At 28.1% G+C, this 15,542-nt stretch overlaps 3 long non-coding RNA genes across 3 annotated transcripts; 2 read left to right on the top strand and 1 right to left on the bottom strand.

Annotated features, from left to right (window-relative positions):
- Nucleotides 1-406: 406 nt before the first annotated feature.
- On the bottom strand, nt 407-11,470 carry LOC136088596 (uncharacterized). The gene is made up of 3 exons (XR_010642305.1): nt 11,269-11,470; nt 11,080-11,169; nt 407-838 (listed from the first exon to the last, which is right to left on the bottom strand). It is a non-coding gene; the product is annotated as an uncharacterized LOC136088596 (long non-coding RNA).
- LOC136088597 (uncharacterized) lies at nt 8,718-9,001 on the top strand. The gene is made up of 2 exons (XR_010642306.1): nt 8,718-8,795; nt 8,868-9,001. It is a non-coding gene; the product is annotated as an uncharacterized LOC136088597 (long non-coding RNA).
- Nucleotides 9,244-10,085, top strand: LOC136088595 (uncharacterized). The gene is made up of 3 exons (XR_010642304.1): nt 9,244-9,310; nt 9,600-9,752; nt 9,897-10,085. It is a non-coding gene; the product is annotated as an uncharacterized LOC136088595 (long non-coding RNA).
- Nucleotides 11,471-15,542: the final 4,072 nt, after the last annotated feature.

Genomic DNA, 15,542 nt, shown 5'->3' with positions numbered 1-15,542 from the left:
TAATTTCCCCTACTTTATGAACGACACCTTACAGTCATAGTAAGTAGAAACCGTGTGAAAATAACAGTGAAATTTTAATAGACCAATCAATATCAAAAGTTTTTGCTAGTGGTTTCTATCGGAGCAGACATTTTGCGATAAACTTGATTTTTATTTATAAAAAAACAAAGCGGATGTTTATGTACCTCATCCTATCATTGATTTAATTATATCTTGAGATTATACAGTAGAATCTCTAATTCGAATTTTATGGGGAAAAATAAAAGTTCGATTTAGAGAGATTTTCGAATTATAGAAAGTTAATTTTTCTTAAACGAATTTCACGGTGTCTTTGCATTTAATCGAATTATGGATGTTTTCGAATTAAGGAGATTCGAATTAGAGAGGTTGTACTGTACTTTCAGATTGATAACATAACATCAAATTGATATTTGCAGAAAAAATATTACAAAAATTGGGCACTACAATTATAATTGTACTTCTGAATAAAAATTAATTATTAAAAAACTAAAAATCTATATCTAAAATAACTTTTTAAACTTAAAATTTTGTAAAACACCAAAATTAAATTATCTCCAAAAATAATTTAAAGAAATTATGAAATATAAGTAATCTAATTAGTAAATAAAACAAAGGGAAAATTCTTCTTAGAAAATGCTGCGATGAAAATTATATAAATTGGTTTGTAGTTAAAGGTTCTTTTGATTTCGTTGCAGGAAAGTAAGTCGTAAAATAAAGGGAAAATTCTTCTTAGAAAATTATATAAATTGGTTTGTAGTTGAAGGTTCTTTTGATTTCGTTGCAGGAAAGTAAGTCGTCGAGTACAGCCTGCCAATATCTAAAAAACAAAAATAAAAAATTACTACTGTCATATATATATATATATATATATAAATATATATATATATATAAATAAATATATATATATATATAAATATATATATATATATATATATATATATATATATATATATATATATATATACATATATATATATATATATATAATATATATATATATATACATATATATATATATATATATATATATATATATATATACATATATATATATATATATATATATATATATATATATGTATATATATATATATATATATATATATATATATATATATATATATATATATATATATATATATATATATATATATATATATATATATATATATATATATGTAAATATTAATATCAATTCGAGTTCTCTTTTTACTAATGTATATATATTTATATTTATTTGATAATATGTTTAAGGGAAGGTTTGCACTGAATACGCAAATGGCGGATGTGTTTTTTTAAAGTGAAAATGAAGAAAGATAAAATCAAAAAAAAAATAATTTTAAAATAGAAGAATAAATAACAACAGCAATAAACAAAGTAAAAGCAATACTAACATTTTAAAGAAATAAACTAACTAAAGAAGAAGAAAAAAAAAAACAGGAAAAAAAATAAATTATAAACAAAATACAAAGTTTAAAGTTAAAAAAAAAAAATTTGAAAATGGAAAATAATAATAAAAAAGTAGCACAAACAATTAAAGTTTTTATCGCAAACTTTGCAGCAAAAAAGAACGATAAATTTCAATTATTTTTATGCATTGTTTATATTGTCATGTATTTTTGTATTCTGTTTTTAATTATTCTATATTTTTTATATTGTTTGTTTTACTATGTATTTAAGTGCGCTGTTTGGATTGTTTGTTGTTTTATTTTTTCAGACATTGTTGTGTATTTTTATGTTATTTCGTGTATTGTGTTAATTAGGCATTGTCATGCATTGCTTATATTATGATGTTGTTGTTTTTTCAATGTTTGTATTGTCCTGTCTTAATATTCTTTTTTCCTATTAGTTTGTTTAATTTTGGTCTTTTTTAAAGTTGTATATATTTTTAAAAGTGTATATCTATATGCGTATGATTATATTTTTATGTGAGTGTATATAGGCATCTATGTGTATTTCTGTATGCAAAAGTATATATATGTGTGTAAACTGTGTTCGCATATCTATACATCTTTATACCGTATAGAGATGGATAGATATGCGAACACAGTTTAAATATAGACTATACGTGTATATGTACTTTATTTTTGTTAGGTTTTTTTTATCAGTTTTGATTTTTTGATTGCATTACTTTAATGTTAAATCTTTTTTGTTATTGTTATTTTTATTATAGTTCGTTATTACTGGAATTTTTTTTTTTTTTTTTTTAAACATCTTTGCTTCCAATAAGGCTCCAAGCAGCCACTAATTAAAGTTGGAAGTTACTGTAAGAGAAAAGATGAAGATTGTAGAGCAATCTTGAAAGCAAGATGAAGGAAGTGAATTCCAAAGAACTGATGTTCGAGGAAAAAAACTAGACGAATAAGCATTTTTGGAGCACTTAGGAACAATTACAGAAAAAGGATGACACTTAATTGAATGATGAGTAACACGAGAATGAATTTTAGTAGATGGCACAAGAGAAGCTAGCTCTTTAGAGCAGTGCCCATTATAGTATTTGTAGAAAAGAGAAAGAGAAGCAACATTACGACGATGTGATAATGGTTGAAGGTTGGCTGCAAGAGCAGGTCCAACTATGTTTACAATGCGTTTTTGCACCTTGTCTAAAAGAGAAAGGGCATCATTAGAAGATCCGCCCCAGATATGACAACAGTATTCCATACAAGGCCGGATTTGAGATTTATAGAGATAGAGAATAGAATCCAGAGTACGAAAGTGGCGAGCTCGATAAAGAGATGTAACCTTAGCAGATGCTAATTTTGCAACCGATTTGATATATGGTTTCCAAGAAAGATTGGAAGTAAGAGTTAATCCTAGAAAATGAAGAGTAGGTGACTCATCGAGTACATCACCGTTCATAAATATAGGAAGATCTAAATTATTGCGATAACGATTGGCTGAAAAAAATTGAGTTTTATCTGAATTAAAGTTCACCAGCCACTGTGAGCCCCATGCTGTAGCAGAAGTGAGATCCTTTTCAAGCTCAAATGCCCCCTCCAAGCAATCAGAGGGTGTTGGTTTCTTATCACGACAAGAATAAATGGTAGTATCATCAGCAAACAATGCCACCTTAGATGTGAGAATATCTGGAAGATCGTTAATGTAAATTAAAAAGAGTATAGGGCCAAGGATAGAACCTTGAGGAACCCCTGAAGTTACAGAATAAGAAGAAGAGTGTTGTCCATCGAGGACAACTTTTATGCTACGATTGGAAAGGAAGGATTCAATGATCTTAAAGATGTTGCTGGATACACCATAAGAAGAAAGCTTATGAAGAAGACCAGCATGCCAAACTTTATCAAAAGCTTTTGAAATGTCAAGAGCGATGGCCTTAACCTCTCCACCTTCATCTAATGCACGATAAAACCTGTCAGTTATTACTGTTAGCAAATCAGCTGTAGAACGAGAAGATCGAAATCCATATTGATGGTCAGAAAGTAAGTTATTAGATTCAAGATGAGAAATTAAGTGTTTGTTAATTAAAGATTCAAAAACCTTGCTTATGATAGGAAGAAGACTTATGGGACGGTAGTTAGACGAATCAGATCGCTCCCCAGAATTTTTGAAGATAGGGATAACAAATGCGGCTTTCCAGCAGGCTGGAAAACAAGACTCTGATAAGCACTTGTTGAATAGTTTTGAGAGTATAGACGACAGCTCCGGAGAACACTTCTGCAAGACATTAACAGGTATGTTGTCTGGGCCACAAGCTGTAGAAGACTCTAGGCAGGAAATCACTTTAGATACAGATGCTGGAGTGATATGAATGTCAAGCAATGGATCAACCTGTTTGTTGGCAATATCAGGTAGAACGCAATTAGTGGAATCAAGAGATGATATTGATGAAAAGTTTTTAGCAAACAGTTCGGCTTTGTCTTTAGGTGAGGTGACAAAGTCTAAACCATACAAGAGAGGTGGAATTTTAGATTTGCCCTTATTATTGATATTATTAAAGATTCTCCAGAAGTCACGAGAGCCTAACTTTTGAGATGAGATACGAGATTTCATGACCTGAGAATAGCGGGTTTTGGCGTTAGACAAAACCTTTTTACAGTTGTTTCTAGCAGTAATAAACAGATGTAATAAACAGTATAATAAGCAGTAATAAACGTCTGTTTTCTGGAGAATTGTTTTGCTGATAAATATGGAAGTAATGGTTTCGATTGGCAATCGCAGCAGCACAGTGTGAGGAAAACCATGGAGGAGAGTGAGAGAATTATTATTTTTAATTTTAATATTTTCTTGTTTTCTATTTAAATGATTGTTTAATGTCATTGTTAGTTGTTACGTTTTTTTAGCTGTTTGTAACTGTCTAACATTGTAAATATATTTGTGTTTATAAAAACATGTAACTTATTATTATTTTTGTCATTATTGTTTTTATTACTATTATTGCTATCACGATTATAATTAGTTTTTCTGTGTTTTTACGTTGTGATTTTAATGTTTTATTTTGTAAATGTTATTTTTATTATTATAACTATTATTACTTTTATCATTTTTATTAGGTGTTTGCCTAATATTAGTAATATGACTATTTGTAAACAACTTCAAAATGTAACCCCCAACTGTTTTAGAAATATATTGATTATTATAGATATATTAAGGGTGCATGGATGCCTACTTTTGGCAGATGCCGATTGGTACAGGCCTATGTATTGGAATCAGCCCTAAACTTGAATTTGTACTCTTTTCTTTTTTTTATAAAGAGGTAACGGAGCCCCTTATAATAAAAAAATATTCAAAAAATATTTCAAAAGGTGTTTGCAGATATGTATATATATATATATATATATATATATATATATATATATATATTTATAGTATACCCTATAAAAAATGAAGCGTTGATTTGATGTTGATCAACGTTGATTTTGCGTTGACATTAGCAATCAACGGCGATCAACCATAAATGGATGTTGTAGCAACAGCAATGTTATCAACAGCAAATCAACGTTTATTTGCAAACACTGAGCGTTCGTTAATTTACTGTTGACAAAAAACAAATTTATTGAGCCGCTTACTAACAGTAATTTGCTGAGCATTTTCTGCTGGGATTTTTTTGTTATTTTTGGTGGTTATAAAACGTTTGTTCAAATTTTAATTGTATTACGGTATGAAATGAATACAAACTTTATTGAAAAACATATATTTTATTAAGTAATTAATTTTTCAGTTCTTGAATAAAGATTATCCTAATAAAATTAGGGTAGTTCTTTAACTATTTGAGGATAATAGAACATCTTAATATAAATATTTTAACAATTTAACATGAAAAAGTCACAACTTGGCAGCAATTTGGCTTTTAATACTTATTATAATAACATTACTATTATCATAGCAAATTATTAATGGCTGCAAGTATTTGCCTGATAAATTCTGACTGTAAACTTAAATCATATAGTACAAAATGCAATTTAAATTGATTTTTTCTGTACAAGAATAATAATGCCTTTATTTTTTTTTCTTTTGTGATGTAATAAAATAAAGATAATAATGCCTAAATATGACAGAAGCCTATATATGAGAGAATTTATGAAAGAAAAACGAAATACTGAAAAAAGAATAAAAAATCTTCTTGAAGAGTGCAACATTGTTGGTAGAGGGAATTGCGTTCATCTAGATTTAGACGTTCAAAAGATTTTTGAAGTTTCTGAAGATGTGCACAGTGATATATTGATGTTTTCAATCACTTCGCCAGAAAATAAATTTTGTTTAAGTAAAGTTGAATCTAATTATTGTGATGTTGACGACATTGCATTTAAAAATAGTTTATACAGTAGTATTGATACTTTAACTCGAACAAAAGATTTTTTATATGAGTGGTCATTAAAATACTGTATAAGAGATGATGCTTTAAATGCACTTTTATTTCACTTAAATAAATTTACTCCATCTATACCAAAATGCTGGCAGACATTACAAAAATCTCTTCAAAAAGTTAATGTTTTATATGTCAGTGGAGGCGATTATATATATCTTGGAGTTAAAAGTGCAATTGATTATTACATATCAACAGTTGGAAATAAGGAAAAGCTTGATCTAATTGTAAGTATTGATGGTGCACCTATGTACAATAGTAAAAAGACTTCCATTTGGCCTATACTAGTTACAATTAACAGAAAAGGATCCTATGCTGTTGCAATTTGGCATGGTCAGGGAAAACCAAACAATTTGGATGAGTACTTTGAAGATTTTATTCTTGAAATGAAAAAATTGCAAACTAATGGGTATAAACAGTTGCTGGTGACTATTAAAGTTTTTGTTTGTGATGCGCCTGCAAGAGCATTTGTTAAATGCATTATAGGGCATAGTGGCTATCATAGCTGTGAAAAATGTATGGCAGTTGGCACACAATAACATGGCGTAAGATTATTGGAAACGACTACTTTACTTTGTACTGACATGGCTTTTAAAAATAATTTTTATAAAGAAAGTCACCAACTTGAGAGTCTTTCTCCACTTGTTCAGTTAAATTTCCCAATGGTAACTGGATTCCCATTAGACTATATGCGCCTTATATGTCTTGGAGTAGTTAAAAAACTTCTAATAAACTGGTGTAAAGGTCCCCGATGTATTAGAATAAGTCAATCTGTTAAAGACAGTATTTCAAATGAACTCATAAATTTACGAAGTTATACACCATCCAATTTTTAACGTAGACCACGCTCTTTAAATGAACTTGAGAAGTGGATTATTCTGCTTTATGCTGGACCTGTTGTTTTAAAAAAGAAAAATAAATAAAACCATGACTTATTTATTTCTTTTTCAATTGCTATGCACATACTGCTTTCTAATAAAATAACCAAAAATGAATTGTTAGTGGCATTTGCTAAACAGCTGCTTATATGGTTTGTCAGAGAAGTACAAATTTCGTATGGGGAGATCTTGGTAACATACAATGTTCATAGCATGATTCATTTAGCTGATGATTGTGTTAACTTTGGGGAGAGTCTTGATCATCTATCAGCTTTTCCTTTTGAAAACTTTTTGGGTTGAATTATAAAAATGGTGCGAAAATCACATCAGACTGTTGCCCAAATAGTGAATCAATTAGATGAGAGAAAAAAGTTGGATATTTTTCTTAGAGAAAGGAATGGTAAAGAAATTTCTGCCCAAGTGGTAAATAAAAAGATCACATCAAATCTATGAGACAGAGTTTATTTTATTCAAGACAAAGGGTTTATTTTAGTAGAAGAGGTTTTGGTAGATCTTGTAAAATGCAAGGCTCTAAATCCTCATTCAGTTCAAAAGTTTTTTCCTGATTGTTTTGAAACATCTTATTCAGACGTTTGTTATGTAAATTCATTAGCCAACCTAAAAACAATTTTTCTGAAAAAAAAAGAACTTTTGAAGAAAGGCTTGATGATACCTGTTTAAAAAGGTGGTTATGCTTTTTTTCTGCTTAGACATTGTGATATTGCTTATGATCACTGATTTCTTGAATTAAAAACACAAACTTTGATTATACTTGCAGACCATCAATTTTTAAAGAATGTCTGTGCATGTGTCATTTTGTAAAATTTGTTGTAAATTTGTCAAATATGTAGTTCATTGAACAAATTTAAAGTGAGTTTAATGCATTTTAATTTATAAATTTTTTGTGTGAAACAAATACCTGGTATGTTTATAGAAATAAAAAAACATTTACACTGGTGTTTTACATTAATAAATCTAAAAAGCGTTTTACAAAGTTCATTGTTTTTAATCTCTAATGTATTTTTAATTTTATTTTGTAACTTATATAAGATTGTTTAGAATTAAATTGCACCAGAATATTGAAATTTCCTTTGCCATTGTTGAATTTTAAATGGAAAAATTAAAGAAGTGGAAGTGATTGCTAAAAGTTGGATGAAAAATGATGGGAAATGCTTCTAGCTGCCATTTAAAAGTTCCGCTGCGATTTGTAAAGCTGTCACAACCTTGCAGGCATCAACCTCTGATTGGAAGATATACCCTGCTAGGATTTTATACACTACAGGTTTGCATATTACTATAAAAAAATGTAAAGTAATTGAATTAGATATTGAACTGTATGTTTTGACCAGGGCACTGGAGAGGATAAACATGTGCTGGTGCAAATTTATTTTAGGCCCCCTTTACAATATGACTATTCTCTCATTTAATATCACTTATTTTAAATCCAATATTCCAACGGGCATTTGTTTAAATTAAGTTCTGAATGTCTTTAGAATGTTTAAAGAAGATTTCCAACGATTAAAAAAAGTTTTTTTATTAGTGTTTTTAGTTTTTTTTTAAACTTTTAGTGTTTTTTAAAAACTAAAAAATTCATTAATTTTCATGGGTTTTTCATTAAAATTCATTAATTTTTATGCGGTGCACCAATTGCACTCCATTCTCATAGGGCCTGCTTTTGCCGCAAACATTTCAATTACATCTTCATTAGATATTGATAAATGATTTTACGTACATAGATTTGTGTTTATGAAAAAGCTCAGTCACACTTAGAGAAAGCAGCAGATACTTCAAATATTGAAACTGACACCGAAGAGAAAAAAAGGACAAAGCAAAAGTAAATTTTACTAAAATTAGTTTTTAACAAATAAAAAATTTTCCAATAAAGAATTATACAAATCATGCACTTTTTTTGTTTATAAAGTAAAGTTTATATTAAAGGAGAAAGACAGCAATGACATTTTGTGAAAGTGATGAAGATATTATTGAATTTGGTTGGTGATGAAGAACTATACGGAAGATACTATTTGATAGTTCAAATAGCTAAAGAACATCTAACGTGATTCCAAATATAGCAGGTTAACTATTTTTGTAAAAGTAAAATAATGGTTTGTTAAAAATAAAATGATTATTTTTTTACTGAATTATAGATGTTTTTAAATCAATATCAACTCCCCATTTACACAGTGAAATAGCAAGCTTTTCAGTTGCTGAAAATAACAATGACTTCTCGAAAGAAACTAATCTATCTCAAGGGAAAATGATGTTGTCTTCAAATATATTGGTAAAAAAAAGTCCTAATGTTGCTTTTGTTCTAATTAAAATCTGTGTGCATGTGCAGTAAAAAAACTATTAGAAATCAGAACTATATGTTGTAGAATATAATTTTGTTGACAAATATTTTATAAATATATGTTTGTTGACAAGTTTAAATAAAAATCACTATATAATGTTTAAAAATTTTATTTAATTTTTGTATGTAAAATTTATCTATACCTAGGTATAGATAAATTATACATACACTAGGAAAATGGCTCTAAAAATTGTGTTTTGGATAAAGAGGATAGCAAAGAAAGACATTTGTCTTGCCAGGGTAAATTAAATAAAAGTTTTATTTATTTTTTCCATTTAGGTAATTTTTCATGGTTAATTTTTTACAAAATATTTTACATAATAATAATATTGTTTATTTTACTACTTTTTTTTTTAAAGATTTTCAAAAAAGATTTGTGTTGAGTTGGATGGCAAAAATAGATAAAAGAGAAAATTGATTCAAGAGTCAAATTTAAAAATCCATGTAATGATTAAGATAATTTCATTCATATAGAATGAACATAATATGTATTCTGACCCTTAAGTAATTTTTATTTTTTTAATAATAGATGAGTTCTCTTAGTCGTTGTGGAGGTAATATAAATCGGCTTTTGCTTTTGGAAAGTCGTTGATTAGCAAGGACGCTGGGGCCTGTTTTAATGTCTCGGGTGGTTCATTGAAGATAAATTTTAAAACATACACCCTGTATCATATGATAGTGGGTAAGAATGGTTTTATGTATTTTTTTAGATTTTTTATTTCACAGGAAATATATTTTGTTTATCCTAGTCAGTCATTTATATAACTATTTGCTATAATTTCTGCAGTTTAATTTTTTTCAAATTTGATTTGAATTTTTGATATAGATGCGATTACACGACAGCATCATGATGCAAAAATTTGCGAATGTTATTCAGGCATTTCGAAATTTTAAAGGCAATCAGGAACACGACTCAATCAAAAAGTTTTGAAAATGAACAATGCTGCAAACGCTAAATAAATTGTTTGAAAATGTAAATTTTGTGTTAAATTCAATAAAAAACTTTCTTACTTAATGCAGTGCCTACTTTCTTTCATTATTCTTTTGAGTTAACTTTGAATTGCTCTATCAATAAATTATTTGCTAAATCCTTTATTTACAGCCTGTTTTTTACAAAACAAATAAAGGTTTGAGCAATATGTATAAATTTTATATACAAATATTTTATATATATACATATATACATACATAATATATATATATACATATATATATATATATATATATATATATATATATATATATATATATATATATATATATATATATATATATATATATATATAAATTATAAATCAGTAGAAAATCACTTAACAAAGTTTTTTTTCATTTAACACTGTGTTTCATTAATAAAAAGACTCATCAGAAATACTGAGTTTTTTTATTGATGAGAGCATTTCTGATAAGTCTTTTTTGAAAATACTAAACATCCTATTGACATCATTTATCGCATCAAAAACAAATTCATTAGTTGGAGCTACTTTCAACTTAATTGCTAAAGTTTCTACTATCTTTGAAGCATAAACAGCAACATCATTTAGTAGACCAGACATATTTTCCATAATAAGCTGCGAATTAGCTAAAGTGATGTTTGGTTTTGAAGTTATTTCTGATACAAACTTCATAACAGATACTTCAATACTGTCTCTTGTTATAAAACTAGAGTTAACAATTGTGGCATTATTACAATCTTCGTGTGGGTCACTTGGAAAATGTGTGTCAAATACATCTTCTTGTGACTCACTTCGTGAGTTGTTACTGCAGCTTCCATTATTGAAGCCTAAAGTTTGATCTGGCACAACAAAATGTTGCTCAAAATGCTTTTTTAACTTACTAAAGCTAAGGAATACTCTTGGACAGTTATTAAACATACAGTGTAATTCAGATCCTCTTGTGGCTAAGCCATGAAAATTTCGAAAATGGTAAAAAAGATTTAATAAATCTGCAAAATAATTTAAGCATTTAAAACATTGCATATTTGTTTTAAGATGCTTTTATAGTATTGTCACCTTTAGCAGCAAAATCTTCACTACTGTTGATGGCAACTAACTTCTTAATAATTCGATCAGAAGACCATACTTTGATTATACACTGACATTCTGTAAATGTATAAAACGTTAAATTATACAATTAATTAATTAATGTAGCTTAAATTTTAACTTAATGAAGAAATGACAGTAATAATGAAAATAACTAACCTTAAACACACATGATAATATTCACTTATTAAAATTCAATACACTTTTTAAATAAGTTTTAAGCTTCAAACAAATGTTAAGTGTTCAAAGAAATTTACATTTTGAACTCTTTTACACGCCTGAACTCAGTTAACTTAACAAAGTTATTCTGTTATATTATAGCTAACGGAGTAATCCGTTGTTTTATTCCCTTATTTTGTAACAATTTAATCCGTAAACTTTACGGAGTTTAACTGTCAACGGAGTTACTCCGTTGATATTTTAACGGATTTTTTTTTAGAGTGTGTGCACTTCAACATTTTAGTTATGCTATTGACGTTGCTAAGAGCGCTGAGAGTAAAAAGTGCGATCTCAAATTCTAAGACTTATAACTCTTGAAACAATGAAAAATTATTTGTCATTCCTAAATGTTAACGACATTTGTGTCAAAACTCAAGTATTTCTGAGATAATAGACAGATCTCGAATTCCAATGATGTAATGATACGGCCACCTGAAATCGAGGCGAACCATGACGAAAATTTTAGATGTTAAATAATCAAAATTTAAAAAAAGATGTCAACTGTTACTTTAATTGATATTTTAAATACTGATGAAGCAAATACTGAAGCTATTCCTCTTGTTTTATCAGAAGACTTATCTGAAAGTGATTGTTTAGAAGAAAATAAATTTTTTATAGTTTGTTTTAAAGTATGTAAATATGTTTTAAAGTTACAAAGATAAATCAAAAGTATCTGTTACATAGAAAATGGGGTAAAAGCTTGAAAGAAATGCCCTTATTTACCATAGAGGAAATTCAAAATTATCGTAATTTAAGTGGTAAATCAAAAGGACTATCAATTAAAAAAACACTTTTGAGATGAAGAAAATTCCAAGAGGAGCGTTATGTTTCATCAGACACAATATTAACATATTCTGAAAAAAATGTAATTCAAGCTAAAGAATTGTGTAAAGCAAGTATGAAAAAGGAAAAAGGAGAAGTTATTGCACACCTATCAAAAATTGCGCCCCATGTTATGTATGCTTACTGTTCTTGTCCAGCAGGATTGAGTGGATATTGTAACCATGTAATGGCTTTGTTGTTAGAATTAGCTGATTACTCTATGAAATTTCTTAAAAAAGTCTCAACTGAAATTTCTTGTACAAGTAAACAACGATAATGGGGCATACCTGGTGAAAAAATATAAGTAAAGCTCCTATAATAAGTTTTTTTTTTTTTTTGTTATTCACCTCCTCGAGGCCTAGAAGGCCACTACAGATGAGGAGGCTACTTAATAGTGGTTATAACCCTCTCTCAACTCTATAACTCCGAAACACGAACCTTGACGAACAAGGCCGCTGCGCGGAGAAACAAGTTGAACTATTAAGAGAGAAAATAACAAGCGTGGTTTATACTCTACATTGTATGACCCTAGATTTTTTTTTAATAAACATCACATGAACTTAAAAGTGTTACAGTTGCAAAAAAAACTTATTGATACTGACTGCAAAATTGGGTTTGCCCATGCCGTGCCATCCATTCACACTTACCAATACGTAAATACAAGGTTTGGTCAATTTCCAACAGGCTCACCTCTTAGTATGCATTTGCAAGTTGTGAAACCACATTTTGAAATAATATCAAATATACGAAAATTAGCTAAAGATAAATCTGCTATTCAAGAACCAGAAATTGAATTTGAGTATTTCCCCTTAAAAGAAATAAATGATGACAATAATGACATCATTCCAAATTGTACATTTTCTTTTGAAAAGAAAAACTATTTAGAAAAAATAAAAGTTACATATTTAGAGGCAAAAGATATTGACAAAAAAAACAGTTTTACAAAATTTGTCAGATAAATGGCTTGCAATACGAAGAAACAAAATTACTTCTAGCAATGCTCATAAAGTATATATTAAAGCCAAAAACTTTGACAGTCTAATACCTGTCTTTACACAAAAACATAATTTATCTGATTCTAAACTTTTTGAAAAAGCTGTACAACATGGTAAAGAGTTTGAACCTATTGCTAAAGATATTTATAAAGACATTATGAAACACAAACTTAATCATTCTATAAAATGCAGAGAAACAGGGATTGTAATACAACCTAAATTACCATGGCTTACACTGCTTGATTCTAGGGGTTTTAGGTTGAATTTCTAAAGACATGAGGTTTTTCTTCAGATTCTATTAATATGTATATGTACGAGCTGGAATGTGTTGAAAATAAAATCGAAAGCGTTCCTACTTAGCCCAAAATTGATATTTTCTGAAATCCAGAAATTAGCGTTTAAAAAACAATATTAATTATATTATTTAAGCTTAATTTTTCTAAAGATAAGTTATCTTTAGAAAAATTAAGCTTAAATAATAAAATTAATATTGTTCAAATATTCAGCTGTTTATTAAATCTGCTGAATATTTAGAATACTATTGTAAAGATGTGTTCGACAAAACATTGTCACTTGGTTGGAAGATTTTCTCAAGAGGAGTCAGAAAGCTCTTGGACTTTTTTCAGAGCAATCATCTGAGACTGTACATAAAAATTTAACAAAAACATTGAAGCGCTATGCTGTCGCAGAGACTAACAAAAACCACGGATTGAAGCTTAAAAAAATTGCTTCCACCAACAGCTCAATGAGAATTTAAATTTATTAAATTCAAATTTTTTAACTTATTTATATAATATATATGATCTTATTGTTTAATTAAAAAAAAGTTTTTGATTTAATTTTATTTTGCTTTGAAACCTGTAATGTATATAACGGACTCAAAAATACTAACTCTAGTTGCACGTAAGTTGTAAAGACATCAAATCATTAAAGGTATTATTATATATTAAATTAACCACATTTTGAAGACAAAGATAATGGATGGACATGAGGGTTTCTATGATTTTTTTAATGAGAGATAGCTAAAATAATACAAATGATATTGTTTTATTGGCACTGTTTTCTGGATTTTGAAAAATATCAATTTTGGACAAAGAAGGAACGCTTTCGATTTTATTTTTAACACATTTCCGCTCGTTCATATACATATTAATAGAATCTGAAGAAAAACCTCATGTCTTTTGAAATTCAACCTAAAACCCTTAGAATCAAGCAGTGCTTGCAGCGTCACCTGATGATATGTTAATTAAATGAGAGTTGAATGATAAATTTGGATTAATAGAAATAAAATGTCCTTGGTCAAAGAGAAGCTATCCACCCAAAGAATTAGTACTCGACAAATCTTTTTATGTGAAAATAAAAAATGAAAAACCAGTCTTGCGAAAAAAACATGAAAATGGATATTACACTCAAATATAAATGGCTCTAGACATATCACAAGTAACACTTTGTGATTTCATTGTTTATGCATTCAAAGGATGCATTATTATTCGAATTCTTTTTGATATAATGTACTTTTGAGATGTTGTAAATAAACTAAACTTATTTTATATCAAATATCTTTTACCTGCTATTTTTGAACTTGAGACTAATGAAATTGAACAATAAATTATATGACAAACAATATATTATTTGAAAGCAGTTTTTTTATTACATTATTAAAAAATAAATTCTTTTAGTTTCAAAAAATTTTATGGTTTTTCTGTATCTTTTATTAATGGTGATTGAAAGTTTGCAAGGAGACAAATAATAGTCCGAATTTGATTTACTGAAACATGCAAGGATAAAGATATTTCATTACGAATTATTTTATATCGCTTTATTCTTTGAATAGCACGCTCTATATGTATTGGTACAGATGCAATAGTTTGGCTTTCTTTAACCTCAGCTAATGTAAATTGGTTTCGACCTTCTAAAGATGAAGGGATGTTTAGACTTACATTTATAATTTATAATTCTTCTTCAATTGCAAACCCTCTATCTGAAGTTACATAATCATCTTTTTCCCATAAATTTTTATTTAAAATTTTGCTTCTTCAGACTATTTCCTTATCTGATACTGATCCTGGATACAACTGACTTACAAATATTATAGCACTAGAATGAGATATTCCTAATAACCCCTTGTAAGTAACATGACTTTTGTAACTTAAATACATAGAACTCTGAATATTTAAAAATGATGGTATTTGACAAAACAACTCAGTGCAATCAACGATGCATCTTGTTTTTGGGTAAGATCTTTTAAAACATTCAGGCATTGTCAAATCAATTTTCTCTCTAAAAGGCCAAATAGGTATCCTACCAAGTGTTAAGTACAAATAATTAATCTAGGATATTATCTGTCTTGATATTGTTGTTTTTGGTAACTTAAACAACCATCCAATATGAGAAAGT

Source organism: Hydra vulgaris, chromosome 12, assembly GCF_038396675.1.
Source record: "Hydra vulgaris chromosome 12, alternate assembly HydraT2T_AEP".
Taxonomy (NCBI): domain Eukaryota; kingdom Metazoa; phylum Cnidaria; class Hydrozoa; order Anthoathecata; family Hydridae; genus Hydra; species Hydra vulgaris.
The sequence above is the reverse complement of the archived record's forward strand: the minus strand, read 5'-3'. Positions and strand labels throughout refer to the sequence as shown.